Source organism: Sinocyclocheilus rhinocerous, unplaced genomic scaffold (genome assembly GCF_001515625.1).
Source record: "Sinocyclocheilus rhinocerous isolate Xijiao unplaced genomic scaffold, SAMN03320098_v1.1 scaffold1045, whole genome shotgun sequence".
Taxonomy (NCBI): Eukaryota; Metazoa; Chordata; class Actinopteri; order Cypriniformes; family Cyprinidae; genus Sinocyclocheilus; species Sinocyclocheilus rhinocerous.
This window is the reverse complement of record NW_015645361.1, coordinates 584,295-601,039: the sequence shown is the minus strand read 5'-3', so window position 1 is coordinate 601,039 and position 16,745 is coordinate 584,295. Positions and strand designations below refer to the sequence as shown.

General features: G+C 34.8%; 1 protein-coding gene across 2 annotated transcripts in view; it reads left to right on the top strand.

Moving 5' to 3' along the window:
- Positions 1–4,606: 4,606 nt before the first annotated feature.
- The window catches only part of lrrc8aa (leucine rich repeat containing 8 VRAC subunit Aa), a 28,300-nt gene continuing 16,161 nt past the window's right edge, over positions 4,607–16,745 (top strand). Inside the window, exon 1 of one of the 2 annotated variants that reach the window (XM_016509530.1) lies at positions 4,607–4,790. The gene's annotated coding sequence lies outside the window, so the exon portion shown is untranslated. Of the gene's footprint in view, positions 4,791–16,566; positions 16,591–16,745 lie in introns of those variants that run through there. The other variant, XM_016509531.1, reaches the window with a different exon arrangement.

Here is a 16,745-nt window from a genome sequence, read left to right as displayed (position 1 = left end):
TGCAAAAAAAATAAGAAATCAGGAAGGGGGCCAACACTTTTTCACACCACTGTATATAAGATAAATAGTGACTCGTGTCCTAGAAATTAATCAATGAATTAATTAATATATGAATTTAATGAAGTATTGTATGCTCTGTTAAGGGACTCACTTGTATTGTGCATTACATTTGTTATTATGCTTACAGATTGAGAAATGTCCGATGCTGTCTCGTGGCCAGACAAACTTGCTTGGAGGTGTGCTGAAATGCATCTGTGGTTTTCACACTCCAAAGGTAACATTAATGTAGCAAGTATTTTTTGTTAGTATTATTTACTGAAATGGTTTTCTTTCTGAATTGTTACATGTATTTTTTTTGGGCTGTCTTAAACAGCCAACTGCCAGCCCTACTGGACCAGCACAAAGGGTGGTGGAACAACCTGCTGCTGCTGCTGGAACAGCAAAGAAGGCCATGGAGCAGAGTCAGCCGGACCCCCAGCCCCAGCCTACTGCTCCTGTGGCAGCAAGAGTTGCAGCACAATTGTCAATGGTGAGTTGCAATTTTTTTTTTAAAGCATTGAAGTATGAGTTCACTTCAAATTCGAGGAAGTTCAGAAAGTAAGAAGAAAGCAAGAAAACTAAGAGATGCTGGCTGAGACCTACTAATTGTCACACCTCTTGTACAGTGGGGGCAGCTGTTGTCTGCTGATTGGTCGGTTTGAATATCTCAGATTTGGTTTAAGTCACATGGTCAAGGATAAATGAAGAATGTAACCTGTGTGCTCTCTCTCTTTCATCTCTGGGCTCTACTCTTGGATTGTCCTCTTCCTCTCTAACTGAGCTCGGCCTGGGTTGAAGGTCACTGAGCTAGACTCATGTCCCTCATGGCATCTCTCTCTATACTTCTCATGTGTTAAAGCTACATTTTCTCTTTTTCATTCTATATCTCAGGTAACATTCCACATACACGCTGGCTATTATTAATTGTACACATGTTAATAATTATTCCACCATGCAAATACTTTGTAGTTATTTCAAGAGTCAGTACTGCTAATGAATCATTCCTCTTATGGACTACACTTCCATTCAGAAAGAAGTATTTTTGAAGTCTGCATTTACTTAAAATAGTAATATTAAAATAAATAGTAATGCTTGCTATTATAACACATTGTGTCTTCTCACATTTTTAGTATACCAAACCAAGATTTACCGGCTCTCACATTGCTGCAGCAAAACCGAATCTTAATGTGGCCAGGAGACCTTCCCAGGTTGAAGACCAGCCCAGCGCAGCAGTGTCTAGTGCCTCTATACCAAGCACCACTGTCTCTGTAAGTAATTGCATAATCTACATTGTATTCTATGAAGACACGTTCCACTTTCCATTCTATCCAAATTATTAAACTTTTAAAAATATTTTTTAATACCAGAAAACCATATTTTAACAAAGAAAAAAGCAATATTATATAAATAGATTTCACACAAACTACCATTCAAAAGTTTTGGGTCAGTAAGTTTTATTTTTTTTAAAGATATTGAAAAAGGAGGCATTAAATTGATCAAAAATCTCAGTAAAGACATTTAATGTTACAAAGGATTTCTATTTCGAATAAATGCTGTTCTTCAAACTTAATTCTGAAAAATACCACTGTCACATTTATGGACTTTGTTGTGTTAACTCTCCTCATGTTCCTTGACCTAGTTTCTGTCTCCCCTTGATTATGTTATTCAGTTCACACACACACACACATATACACACACACACAAACAAAGAAAAACAAGTAGATAGAATAGAAAAAATAGAAAGCTAGTGTTTGTTTTTTGTTGTTTTTTTTAAATAAAAAAAAATAAAAAAAGAAGAAATATAGATCAAGTAGAATTAAAATAGAATAGAAAGTGTTAGAGTTAGAGGGTCAAATAAAGATGAGTTTGAGTTTGAAAGACGCAAAAGTATGGTTTTCCCGTGTTAATGTTATGATGTTTTGGGGGATTTTGAGTTGGAGATAAATTACTTAAGAGATCAAAAAAAGGATATTATAAAAATAATATTATTATTCAAATGAAGAAAAAAATATGAAAATCTTTTGTCGTAAGAGGTTTGTCAAAGTTGTCATAACTTTGGTATCCAGGTATTTGATTCTTTTTAATAAATAAAATTAAATTAAAAATGTTGTTTCTTTAAAATCATCCCAGAGAACAACAAAAAGAATCATACACATAAACTTAAAGCTGCAGTCTGTAACTTTTTTTGGTTAAAAATGATCCAAAATCAATATTTGAACAAGTACATAACCAGCCTGTGTTCAAAACTATCGCCTTACTTTAGCCCGATTCACAACGGTTAGCTTATAATGTTTTCTAATTTGAGTGGTACGGGTAGGTTTTCGCGGGAAATTCGAGCATGCGGCTGCGTCATTACGTCACGTCTGTAAACATAAAGAAGTTGTCCCGGCTGCTAGGCTACATCGCATGCGAGGATCCTGCAGGTGGCGGATCATTAGCCTTTTCTCACAGCAGCTGGAATAATTAAATGTCAAAAAATTATTTTGATGGCGGATTGTAATCCAGAAAGGATTATATGAAACACATGTGATTGAAATGTAATTATATTCCAGTTTTAAATGTGCTTCTGATTACAGATATCCTGGGATTACAAAGATTTGTATTTTAAAGACAACCAGTTCGAAGGTAGCATAATTTGCTTTTTGGGTTAAAAGAATTCCATTAGAATGGTATGACAATTAGAGATTAGACTGTACAGATATTGAAATCTACACACACACTATACTCATAGTCACGCAATGCTGATGTTGTTAACATTAATAATCTGAGAATAAAGTATAATGATAATAATCATTTGCACGGTTTGATGTGATATGAGCTAATCGGTCGTTAGATTTAATCACCATTGGTAACAGGATTTATTGTAATGCTTTTTTCCTCAGTTGGTCAGAACAAACGTGGCAGACTTGTTACTTACTTGTTCAGATGACAATATCCAATGAAAAGTCTTATTTGGGTCATATATTCCAAGACGAAGGCTAGAATCTGTGATTACTAAGTATAGGATTCACACCGGTGCGGTGACTGACTGCCACACATACTCCTCAAAACATTAGATTAATCGTGGCTGTGCCAGAGTATAACCCATGCAAGGAAGATAATTCCGCAATTAACTGCAATTCCAGGTTTTCAAACAGAGAGGGCGACAAAGAGGCAAAACTTACAGACTGCAGCTTTAAAGGGATAGTTCACCCAAAAATTAAAATTCTGTCATCATTTACTCACCCTCATGTCGTTCCAAACCTGTATGAGTTGCTTTCTTATGTTGAACACAAAATAAGATATTTTGAAGATTGCTGGTAATCAAACAGTTGGTGGTTGCCATTGACTTCCATAGTAGGAAGAAAAAAATACTATGGAAGTCAATGGCAACCACCAACTGTTTGATACAGGTTTGGAACGACATGAGGGTGAGTAAATGATGACAGAATTTTAATTTTTGGGTGAACTATCCCTTTAATCATCTAATTCTCACATTTTTATACATGTAATATAATGACATATATGACAATGTGATAATTATTAAAATGATTAGGTTGTTACGGGTGTGACTGTAACATTTCCTCTGCTGATTTCCTGGCCGAATATCTGTTTGTTTTTTTAATAAATTAATAAATTAATTTCATTTCATTTTTATTTGTTCATTTATTTAATGTTGATATAGATATATGGTCCATATATATGACTTATATGTATACATTCACCATATTAGTAAATACAGGAAATTTATGATGTCATAGTAACTTTCCGTTATTCAACAGTTGTGGCTCTTCTTGACTTCCTTGCCACAGTTCCTTCAGTTACAATAAACGACCTTCATCGCAGAAGGATAGTCTGCACCGTTCACTCCACCTGCGTCACGGTCACGCCCGCTCGTGCTGTATCAGCGCAGCTCCGGTCAACGCGCCGCAGTACAAATCCTACTATGGCGAAGATCGGGCTCATGAATATTAAGTGACCCACGCTGACGTTGCTTATTAACGTTGTCGCAGAGTCCGGCATGTAACCTAATTAAATAATCATTATTACAGCCTTAAAATGGAATGCAGATGTGCATGCTGGATATTTATTTTGTTTAATGTTGGAAAAGTCACTACAGAAAGGGAAAATACTTTGAAAAGAGAGGTTAATAAAATTTTAAACAGATCATTAAAAAAGAGGACCATACAATTAAATTGTTCTCTTTTAAAAAATCGATTATAGATTATAAAATAAAATAATATAATATATAAAATAAAAATAAAAATGTTTTGTTTTATATATTGTATATTATAAAATATAATTGCATTTTATAAAATAAATATTCTAATAATAATAATAATAATAAAGGAATTATCACACACTAACAAAAATATATTTGAAGATATATCAAATTAAATAAACTGTAACTTCGCAGTTTTTTTGGCGACACTGTACTCTATTGCCATGCAAATTAAGCTCCGTTAATAGATACAGCCATCCGACTAGAGCCCATAAAGTTTCTTTCAGCCAATCAGGTGCGTCTACTGCTCCAACGTAAAGTTGCGTCATTAATGTTAATAAGCCGAGCCTTCGCCGTAGTAGAATTCGAAGCTCACGCGTCCTGGGCGGTTCGGCAGACGCGAGTTCCTGGGCGGGGTTTATCCGCGTTCCTCAACTCTTTCCTAGGGCTGCGGGAGAGTGAGGCTGTCGCTTCTGGATCGTGGACCGGAGGAAAGACATGTATCATTTATGCGCCACAAGAGCTAGAGATCCACTCAGTAACGAGGCCGGTGAGTTGAGCCGGATGTGTGTGTGTTTCTCAGGGCTTTAAATGTGTTTAGGGTGTGTTCGACAACACAAGATGCTTTTAAGAGACCAAAGAGACAAGCTTTAATTTTCCACCCATGGAAACCCGTTAGACTGCAGGCCTAAGCACTGAGTGTGTGTGTGTGTGTGTGTGTGTGTGTGTGTATGTGAGCACGCAGGCTAAACTTTGTGTGTCTTAAGTTAGTCTATGAGTTATGTTATGTGCTTATGTTTATGTGTTGTGTTTCCTATGTTTGTGTATGTATGTTTAGCTCTGGATCTGATCTGATTAATGTAGCATCTCATTTATTTATATTATAGGGCCCCTTAGACCAAGGGTCCGGAGACCCACAAGGGAGCACTAGGGGGTAACAGTTAAGAGAAAAACAGAGTAAAAATAATTAAAGTAAATAATTAAAAACTATATAAATAAATTTAATTAAAACCAATTGAAAATGACTAACAAATAATAATGTAAAAAAAATAAAAATACATCTAACAGAACAGTACTATGGTGAGTAGAAAAATGCTATAAAGTAATGTAATGGAAACTAAATATTTTCCTAATATCGCACATATTTATAATAATAATTTTCACAGTATAAATTGGGTGTTTATACATAGGAATATATAGCTGCATTTTAAATTTTAGGATGTGAGGTCCCTTGCATGAGTCCGTAGCACCTAAAATATTAAAAACACCCTGCATTAGACTGTTAGCTTGACATTGATTATACATCCAGATCCAGTACAGAAATAAAAATGCAACTATTTTTCTCTACTTAATGTAGAAATGAATTGATTTCGAGACACTCCCTGCTGGGTGTGTTGTGGCTTAGTGGTTAAAAATCTGGGCTAGTAACCTGTTGGTTGTAGGTTTAAACCTCAGAAGTGTGAAGGGTGTACCGTCATTATGCAACTGAACACTTTACATAAATTTGGATCTGTTTTTCACACTAAGCTGTCGTATGACTTCAAAAAATAGCACAGACTGCTTTTATGATGCCTTTTCCTTCATTTGCTTTCATTAAAATTTAATGTGTTTTGTCCTAGAACAAGGCATTTGCTTTGGATGAGGGTTAAAGTTGGACCCTGAGGCGAGAGATATGTGTGTTTTGAGCAAGTGTGGGCCTGATGTTTTTTCTCCACGCGTGTGAAGTTGTCTTTGTTTCGCTGGAGCAGGCAGCATGCGTTCCAGGAAGCATGCTTGATCTGAGCGGGACACACCCATAATTGACTGGCAGCAGTGTGGTGTGTAAAACCCAAAGCCTGTGTGTCTGCGGGACGCCACACACAACACCTCTGACCCCATTAACTCACTAAATGCATCAGGACAACCGAACGAATGCACAAACTATATACACGGTCATGTCTTTCTTGCATGGAAGAAATCAATAAAAGTAGTTCTTGTGCACTGTATTCCAAGACTTCTGAAGTCATACGATAGCTTTTTGTGAGAAACAGATCATAGTTTAAGCTAGAGATGTCTGATTCATGAATGAATCATTCTTTTTAGTGAATCGGTTTATACCGGTTCTCAAAATGATTCATTCACAAATTAGATTGATCCAGTTTTTGAGATCTCATTGGCTCTGCCTATATACAGTTTATATACAATATAAATATTATATGTAAAACAAATTATAATACATTTTAAATGTAAAATATAGAATTTATATGAAATATAAATAATATATAAATTTTTATTATATGTAAAATTATATGAAACTCGATATATAATGATATATAATCTGAAAATCTGAAAATATATTATAAATTATATAATAAATATAATACTACTATAGTCTATATGTAATATAAAATAAAAATATATTAATTATATAACAAAATAAAATAAAAATATATATATTTCATGTTTTATATATATATAATTTTATATAAAATTAAAGTGTCATAGATTAACAAAAATATCTAAAATATTTAAAAATGTGAAAATCAGACATTTAGAAATAATTGGAAAGAAACCTGTGTAATGTAATAAACTGCACTTGCAGTGCTTTTTGTTAGAAGCAGTATAGTTTAAGTCATTGTTTACAGAAAATCTTGATATCTGCCCTAGCTCTCCTTGGCATGTTCGTGGGAAAAGTGGAGATGTCTGATTTGTGAATGAATCATTCTTTCATTCGGATCAGTGAATTGGGGTGTTCCATTTCTCTGTGGAAATGTCTCAGTGTAATGTTTTTCCCATTACTGTAAATGCATATTTTGCTTAGTAAGTGCAAATTATTCTCTGTGGTAACTGGTAACATGTTACAGACAGGGCTTTTTATCTCCCTTTCCTCTGCTGAAAGTGTGGTTTAATACTCAAATGCGCATGTTTATTTGCTTTGAGTGATTTAACTCCATCTCTATACTTTGAGTCAGTCTTGCTGGCATTTAGGTAGTTTGATTTAGCAGTGAAAAATAGCCAGTATTTATTTCAGTGTGATTATAAAACCGTTTCCATAGAGGAGACATAGGATTTCAACAAACACATCATCATGTCAGGCTTCTGTAAATGATCATTTTGGCCGATCTATTGCTCTCATGGGCCTGTGAAGACAATGTGACACGTTAAAAGCTAATTTCTCTCTCTGTGTCTCAGTGTTGTTGAGCTCTTTTGTTGACAGGAGGACAGAGTGTGATGTTTTTAGGGATGATGCATGATCGTGTGTGTTTGGGTTGCGTCCATCTTTAAAGGGTTAGTTCACCCAAAAATGAAAATTAGGCTTTGTTTTACTCACCCCAGAGGCATCCTAGGTGTATATGACTTTCTTCTTTCAGACGAATCCAGTCGGAGTTAGGGTTGGGCCGATAGACGATGCAATCGTCCATCGCCGATGGCTGACAGACATTACGATGTTAAGCTGACATCGTGACCCCCCCCCACACACCACCCCCTCTCCCGCAATCCGCCGCATCCCAGTTCCGTGTTCGGAAAGGAAATTAAGTGTACTACGGAAACCCTAAAGGGAATAAATAGCCTACGAGATGGGAGGATAAAAAAATATTTCAATACTTTTTCTCGCAATTATATCGACTGTATATAAATTGCGGGCATCAGGGAGCCGCTATTGAAATCTTTTTCGATTGCGCGCTCTCATTTTACTTTCACTTTCACTTTTGATATTCGCGATCACAAGGACTCTATACTATGGAGCGGCAGTACTTACCACACATTTGACAAGATTAGATGTTTGTCATTGGTGCTCAGGATCTGCAAATCATTCGCCATTGTCCTATCAGACATTTCTTCTTACTCTGTGTATGTGGAAAGTGAACTTTCATGTACTGTAATGCAACAGGCTACCGCTAGCAAGCGGCTAACCTTTTAGTGGCACCGTATAACGCGTTATTTGTTTCACGCTTCGGGCACACCCCTAAATAGCCAGGGCAATTTTTTATCTAACTCCGACTGGATTCGTCTGAAAGAAGAAAACCATATACACCTAGGATGCCTCGGGGGTGAGTAAAACACAGCCTAATTTTCATTTTTGGGTGAACAAACCCTTTAATACCAGCTGTTAGCAGCAGATGGGGACAGCATGCCCTTGGGGAAACTAAACCGAGAGTGAGTTAAACAACAGACCCTTTGTGTGTGTTTGCGAGATGCACCTGGAGTTCACGGGACTCGGGACAAAATGTTGTACGGAAGAAGAGTTTATTTCATGTGTGTTCACTCACAGGCTTCAAAACCATTCCAGTAAGATAAAACAGGTCAGATACAGTTGTGAGATGTTGTCAATAATATGATGTTCTTTTTTCAGGAAGGCATTAGAACAATGTTGTAGAGCTCTAGGTAGTGATGATCTGTAATATGCTGTGCAGTTTTTCCAAAACAAGAATATAATGTGCGGATAAATAGTTTACAATGTATTTCTGGTTTTAGATACAGCAAACCAGCATGGGGACTGTTGTGATTGTTTTTATTGTACCCCTCCAGTGCTGTCCACAAAAACAAAACTATTTCTATCAGACTTCAGGTTTTCTAGATCTGATCCAAAATGATGGTTCTTTGCTATACAGTGCCGTGAAAAGGTTTTTGCCCCCTTCCTGTTTTTTTAAAGTCCAAGTCCAGACTTAAATCCGATTGAGATGCTGTGGCATGACCTTAAATAGTCCATTCATGCTCAAAAACCCTCCAATGTGGCTGAATGAAAACAATTCTGCAAAGAAGAGTGGGCCAAAATTCCTGTGAAAGACTCATTGCCATTTATCGCAAACACTTGATTGCTGTTGTTGCTGCAAAGGGTGGCACAACCAGTTATTATATTTAGGGGGCAATTACTTTTTCACGTAGTGCCAGGCAGGTTTGGACAGCTTTTTTCCCTTAATAAATGAAATCATAATTTCAAAACTGCAGTTTGTATTTACTCAGGTTATCTTTGTGTAATATTAAAATTAGTTTGATGATCTGAATCTTTTAAGTGTGACAAATATGCAAACAATTAAAAAAAACAACTTTTTCACACCACTGTATATTGATCAAGACGGTCCATTATAGAAGTTTTTTGCTATATATTGATCAAGATGTCCCATTATAGAAGGTTTTTTGCTATATAGGCATCAAGCTGTTCCATTATTGGAGTGTTTTGCTATATAGTGATCAAGATGTTCCATTATAGAAGTTGTTTTGCTATATAGTGATCAAGATGATCTATTATAGAAGGTTCTTTACTATATAGTGATCAAGATGTTCCATTATAAGGTTTTTTGCTATATATTGATCAAGATGATCCATTATAGAAGGTTCTTTATTTCTATAGTGATCAAGATGTTCCATTATAGAATGTTCTTTACTATATAGTGATCAAGATGTTCCATTATAGAAGTTTTTTTACTATATAGGCATCAAGCTGTTCCATTATAGAAGTTTTTTTTGCTATATTAGTGATCAAGATGTTCCATTATAGAAGTTGTTTTGCTACCTAGGCATCAAGCTGTTCCATTATAGAAGGTTCTTTACTATATAGTGATCAATATGTTCCATTATAAGGTTTTTTGCTATATAGTGATCAAGATGTTTCATTATAGAAGGTTCTTTGCTATGTACTGATCAAGATGTTCTATTAAGGCTCTCAATTATAAACAGTAGTGATCAAGATGATCCATTATAGAAGAGTTTTTGCCATGTAGTGATCATGATGTTCCATTATGGAAGGTTCTTTGCTATATAGGGATCAAGATATAACATTATATAAGTTTTTTTGCTGTATAGTGATCAAGATGTTCCATTATAGAAAGTGTTTTGCCATATAGTGATCAAGATGTTCCATTATAGAAGGTTCCTTATCATGATCAGATGTTCCATTATAGCAGTATTTAATTTTTTGCCATATAGCAATTTATTTAGCAATTCCACTATAGAGGATATTCTGCCATATACTAATGTAGAGGTGTCATATCTTGTCCTGTATTTGTTGGCAACTCAAGGGAGCACAGACTGTAATGCACATAAATCTAACTGTCTGTTTAGAGTCAGAGAATATACATTCACCGAGAAAGTTTCTCTCTCAGTAGCTCGTTCCAGCTTTTGCTGATGGGCTTTTTTTCCGTGCGATGACGTTGCTTTCTGGAGGTTATGAGAGAAGTCAATACTGCTTACGTTATGAAAGTATTTATAACTTTAACATACATTATGAGGGAAAGAACTGAGCTATTTTTGCTGTATGAAGTATTATCCTCGTTACTGTGATGAGGAATGGGTTGTTTCGTGTGGAATCCAGAACGCTGAGGAAAATGTAAAGTGTAATTACATTCAAAGAAAGAGGCTTTTATCTCAAGCAAGCACACGGTAAATGTGTGTGTGGTGTTGCTAAAGGTTATTGTGATGGAAAAGACGTCTCATGGACGGCCAGCGCTGGTCTAGACTGGATCAGCAGACAGTGTGAGGAGCCGGACGGAGACTAACACTCTCAACGGGCCTTGTGTTAAAACAACACGTCTCCAATCGCTCCTAAAGGAAAGAAGCTGATCCTCAACACACACACACACACACAGCATCTTGCGTTTACTTTCTGAAGGACATGAGTAAATTGTCTGTTTAGAAGATGCTTTTGAAATCCTTGAAGTTTATTAAAGTGCTTCCAGCTTTGCGAAGGAGGCAGTTTGTGTGTATATGTGAAGTGTTTGTGTCTGTGTGTACGAAGGTTGGTGTTTGTTAATTTTTAATAGACTCTCAACTGAGACCCGTGAACTCAAGGGACGTCTTTAGTGTGCGTTTTTCAAAGGAATAGTTCACCCAGAAAATGAAGTTCTGTCATTTACTTTCTCTTATGACTCCATATGACTTCTTTATTGAAGCACAAAAGGAGATGTTTAGCAGAATGTCTAAGATGCTCTTGTGATCCATTGTCAAGCACCAAATTCATGCACAAGCAATTTTTTTTCATGCAGTGTAAGCAATTTTTGACAGCTTTTGCTTTCTTTATATGGAAAGACATGAGGAATCAAGATAATAATATGGTAATTTGAAAACCAAAAGAGTCAGTAAATGTGGACAGTTTTTATCTTTGTGTGAATATTTAGCATAGAGAGTGTGTGTTTGGGAGATAAGGTGTTAATGTAAAGAGGGTGTCATGGTTATTTTCTATAGGGTTTTCTGAGTGTTTTTTGCATGGTGTTTGGTTGCTATGTGGTTGCAAGTGTTGTTATTGTTAACTAAAACTAATAAAAACTGGTAATAGAAATGTTAATAGAAGTAAAGCTGAAACCACCAATCTTTTTCCGACTAGATGAAAAACTTTGAAATGTTACCATGACAACTAACTGAAGTTTAGGTTGACGTACTAAAACTTCTAAAACTGGAAAAAAAAACGAAAAAAAAATATTTAAATCATAAATTAAAAATAAAAAAGCATGCAACAAAATTACTAAACCTAAAATAAAATTAAAATGAAAACTTATAAACATATCGAAACAAAACAAAAATAAATAAATAAATAAAAGTAACAAAAGTACTTAAACTAAAATTAAAATGTATTCATCAAAAATAAAATAATAATAATAATAATAAAAAGACAAAAGCATGTAAAAAAATTACTAAAACTAAAATTAACATGAAAGCGTATTTGTTTTAACTTAAAAACATCCACTATAACAAATGTGAAAAAATAAAAATGACAAAAACAAAAACAAAATTACTAAACTGAAATAAAATTGAAATGGAAACCTATAACTTATAAGCTTATCCATTTCAACATAAATATTATAAAAAATAATAAAAATGAAAAAGCATGTAACAAAATTGCTAAACAAACTAAAATGAAAATTTAAAATATAAAAAGTAATTCAAAATAGGGCTGTGCGATTTGGGGGAAAATATCAAATTGCGATTTTTTTTTGACAGATATTGCGATTGCGATTTGATTTGCGATTTTAAATTTGCAAAGTCAAGCTTCAGCTCAATATTGCCAATAATGTGCAGCACAGTATGGGTATCATTACCCGCCGCGTGGGGCAGAGGGGAGCGAGTATGAGAAGCATTCACAGACACAGGCTGTGTGTGCGCTCTTCTGAATTGGGAATAGCCAACATGCATTATAAACTTATTTCAAATTAATCTGTTGGGGAGATAAAATGTGTAAGATAACGTTCACGTACTAACAAAAACATCTAAGAATGTATCTTTTATTCTCCAGTACTGAAAACAGAACCGATACGGGAGCTTTTGATATGCGCTGTGACGCAGCTCTTGGAAATTACCTTTTTTGTTCGTTGTCTGTCATTTCGAAGCTTAAATTGCAGACTTTTTTCTTTAGTTTTAATTTGCCTAACTATCGATCTGACCCAGTAGACGCCATAATCCCATTCTGTCTCTCTCCCGCTTTCGTTTTTTTTTTTTTTTAGTGGGGGGTGTTTACGCAGTTGGCTAGAGCAGTGCTGATTGGGGAGAACGGAGGTGCGCTCACTCTATTGGTTAGTAAGACTGCAACTCAAGGCTGGCAGTCATGCATATGCTCTGGAACAGAGTAATATCGCGTCCATATCGCAGGCTTTGCGATTAGGAAATCGCAACGTCTCAAATCGCGATTTCGATTCGATTTCGATTAATCGCACAGCCCTAATTCAAAATATGAAGAAATTATATACAAGTGTATAAATAACACTGTTACTAAAAGCCCAAGTCAAAAGCGTCCACTTTCAAGTGTCTGTGATATTCTAGTCTTTAGAAATGACTTGAGTTTATGAGAAGTTTTTGCTCTTTTAGTAAAATAACTGCACACTTCTAACCAGATTTTAATTGGCTCATAACCCCTTAAAGGGGCCTCACATAGGCACAGGGGCTGTTTCGGTACAAATGGGTATATATATATATATATCAGTTAATACAGCCAGATGGCTTTATCTGAACTAGTTTACCTAAATTAGCAAAACAACATCTTTTAAAGCATCTACTCTTTGGCCGTGCCGTATACTCCAGCTGAGGATGTTTGGAAACAGAGGTGCTCTACTAACTTGGGAGTCATTTCAGCTCAACATGGAATTTTTACAAGGTCTCTCAATAAACAATTGCAGGGGCCTTTTCTGCATTTTCACTCCAGCTCCTAAATCCCAAATGGAAAATTCCCAGCCTTTCTGAGTCTAAGTATAGATGTTAGCTGGAGCGGTTCTCGAGTCACTGATTCCAGACTACGGTCTACACTGATGGTGGTTAGGTTTCTGTGGTCGTCTAAATGGCGGAATGATTGATTGAGGGTAGGAAATGATGAATTATCTGTCTGGATGCCTCATTATATCTCTTTCTTTCTTCATCTTTTCACTTGTGTTGTGTCCCTTCTCTCCCTCTCACCTCCCATTTGTATTGGTCTCCTAATGCTTGTGTCCGCTACTCATTCCTCTCTTGTATAGAATTTCCATGATTTAAAGGAATATTTTAACTCAACAAGGCAGTTACAGCTTACATTTTGGTCTGTTCCTCACACAAAGCTTTGTCAGAGGACTTCTTTCATGGTGCTTTGACATTTTGGAAAATTATTTATTTGTAGCTTTCATTCTGTTAATGCATAATCGTCCAGAAAGGTTGCATAGTCATATAGTCATGGGTTTGTTTCTTAATTCACATGCGTATACACTGGAATTGTGTATTTTATTTTAAAGAAATGGATACCTTTATTCAGCATGAATGCATTAAATTGATCAAAAGTTACAGTAAAAACATTTATAATGTTCAAAAAAAAATCTAATAAATGTTCTTTTGAGCATTTCTATTCATCAAAAAAATCCTTAAAAAAAAATATCACAGCTGCCACGAAAAATATTCAGCAGCACAACTGTTTTCAACATTGATAATAATCAGAAATGTTTCTTGAGCAGCAAATCAGCATATTAGAATGATTTCTGAAGATCATGTGACACTGAAGACTGGAGTAATGATGCTGAAAATTCAGCTTTGATCACAGAAATAAATTACATTTTAAAATATATTCAAATAGAAATCAGTTACTTTAAATAGTAATAATATTTCATATTTTTTACAATATTTATCAAATAAATGCAACCTTGGTGAGCAGAAGAGACCTCTTTCAAAAACATTTAAAAAAAAAAAAAACTTTTGAAAACAGGAAAGAATTGGGCAATATTAGCTGAAAATGCATGTGCATTTACACATGTGGCAGACACTTATTCAACTTACATATTTCCTTTTAAATCATTTCATACATTCTCTTAACAAAATCAAACCCCATAAACTTGGTGCTGTTAGCGCCATGCTCTGCTTTTTTACGAAATAATGTTCAAAACATGAACGGATCCATCAGAAATAGTATTTCATCACATCCTGTTTTCAGCCAACTATGATTTGGGACGCACTTTTTGTTTGGCTTATAACAGACACGGCAGCTGTTGTTAAAGGGGTCATATGATGCGATTTCATTTTTTCCTTTCTCTTTAGAGTGTTACAAGCTCTTGGTGCATAAAGAAGATCTGTAAAGTTGCAAAGACTAAAGTCTCAAATCCAAAGAGATATTCTTTATAAAAGTTAAGAGTTAGCCACACCTACCTAAAACGGCTCGTTCGAACACGCCCCCACATACAGTGGGGCAAAAAAGTATTTAGTCAGCCACCAATTGTGCAAGTTCTCCCACTTAAAAAGATGAGAGAGGCCTGTAATTTTCATCATAGGTATACCTCAACTATGATCACAGCACACCTCGCTTTTTCAGACCGATGAGTTTTGTAAAAATCGACGCGTTTCAAAAAGGCGGGGCATAGAGGAGAAACAATAATGTACAGTATGTGGAAAATAATGTGGTTTTTTTACTTTAAACCGCATAAACACATTTCATTACACCAAATACAAAAATAATGTTCTTTTTAGCAGCATCATATGACCCCTTTAATTCTGAGCTCCAATCTGGCAACCCTAATGATGTTGTGCCTCCAAAAAATCAGTCCCCAGACAGAAACCTCTGGGCATAAACGGCCTTTATAAAGTCAAGAGCTCTGCTGGATTTACCCACATAACCCTTTGTGTATACATGCATCATACCTTGAAAATGCCTGCTAAAATTAGGCACAGCTTTGATTTTGTGGGACGTGTGTGTGATTTAATGGAGTATTCTTGTCCTCTGTAACTGTACTCCCACAAACAATCACAGCTGAGGATGTTTTGCTGACTCATTCCAGCCACTTCCTGTGTCCATCATCTGAGCTCTGACTCAAGGCTACTGTAAGAGAAAGACAGGAGACTCCATAAAGTGAAGTGAAAGGGGCGGCAGACAGAACAGAACAGGGTTAAAGGTCATTAGACGGCATGTATTTTCTCACACAGTTTAGGAAGATTTCAGCAGATGTTTTAACATGAAATCAAAGTCTGTTTCTTCTGTTTACTGTTTTAACATTGCTGGTCTTTCTGAGAACAATTTAACAATGAATGTTATTCCAAGGGGAAAAAAATGTTTGTCTTTCAGGATAGAAAGTTTGTCACACTCACAATGCAAAAATGGTTTCATTGTCTTTCTGCAAAATATTTTGATTTAGTTTTATTATTTATTTTATTGTATTTTATTCACAGGTAGAAATTACCTTTTGAACAAGAAATGACCTTGTTTGCTTGTTTGTAAAAATAACCTTTTGCAAAAGGTTGAGAATGATATAAAAGGCTAGGAAATAAAATTATTATATTAATAATTCATATATTTATTTATCTATTCCTTTTAAGGTAGAAATTACCTTTTGCAAAATGTTTGATAATGATATGAAAGGCTTAGAAATTAATTATTTTATTATTTATTTATATTGTATTATTAATCATTTATATTATTTATTAATTTATTATTATTTATTAATTGCAAAAGATTGAGAATGATATGAAAGGCTTAAAAAAGACCTTAATAAAAAATATTTCTATTTATTTATGTATTTATTTATTTTATTTGAGAAATTACCTTGAGAATCATACTAACACTTAGAATTAAATGACCATATGCAAAATATATATATATTATTTATTTACTTATTTAACTTTATTTTTAGGTAGAAATTAAATTAGCTTTCGCAAAAGATTGAGAATCATATGAAGGCTTAGAAATTACATCATGCAAAATTTTTATGTTATTTTATTTTTGGTAGACCTTTTACAAAATGTTGAGAATGATGTGAAATGACATAGAAATGCTTATGCAAAATGTTTTGGTTTTTTAATTAATTAATTAATTTTTCTAGATAGAAATTACCATTTGTAACAGGTTGAGAATGATATGAAAGGCTTGGAAATTACCTTATGCTGAAAATTTTTTTAGGTAGAAATGACGTGGACATTTGTGACCCTGGAGCACAAAAGCAGTCTTAAGTCGCTGGGGTATATTTGTAGCAATAGCCAAAAATACATTGTATGGGTCAAAATAATAGAATTTTCTTTTATGCCAAAAATCATTAGGATATTAAGTAAAGATCATGTTCCATGAAGATATTTTGTAAATTTCCTACCATAAATATAT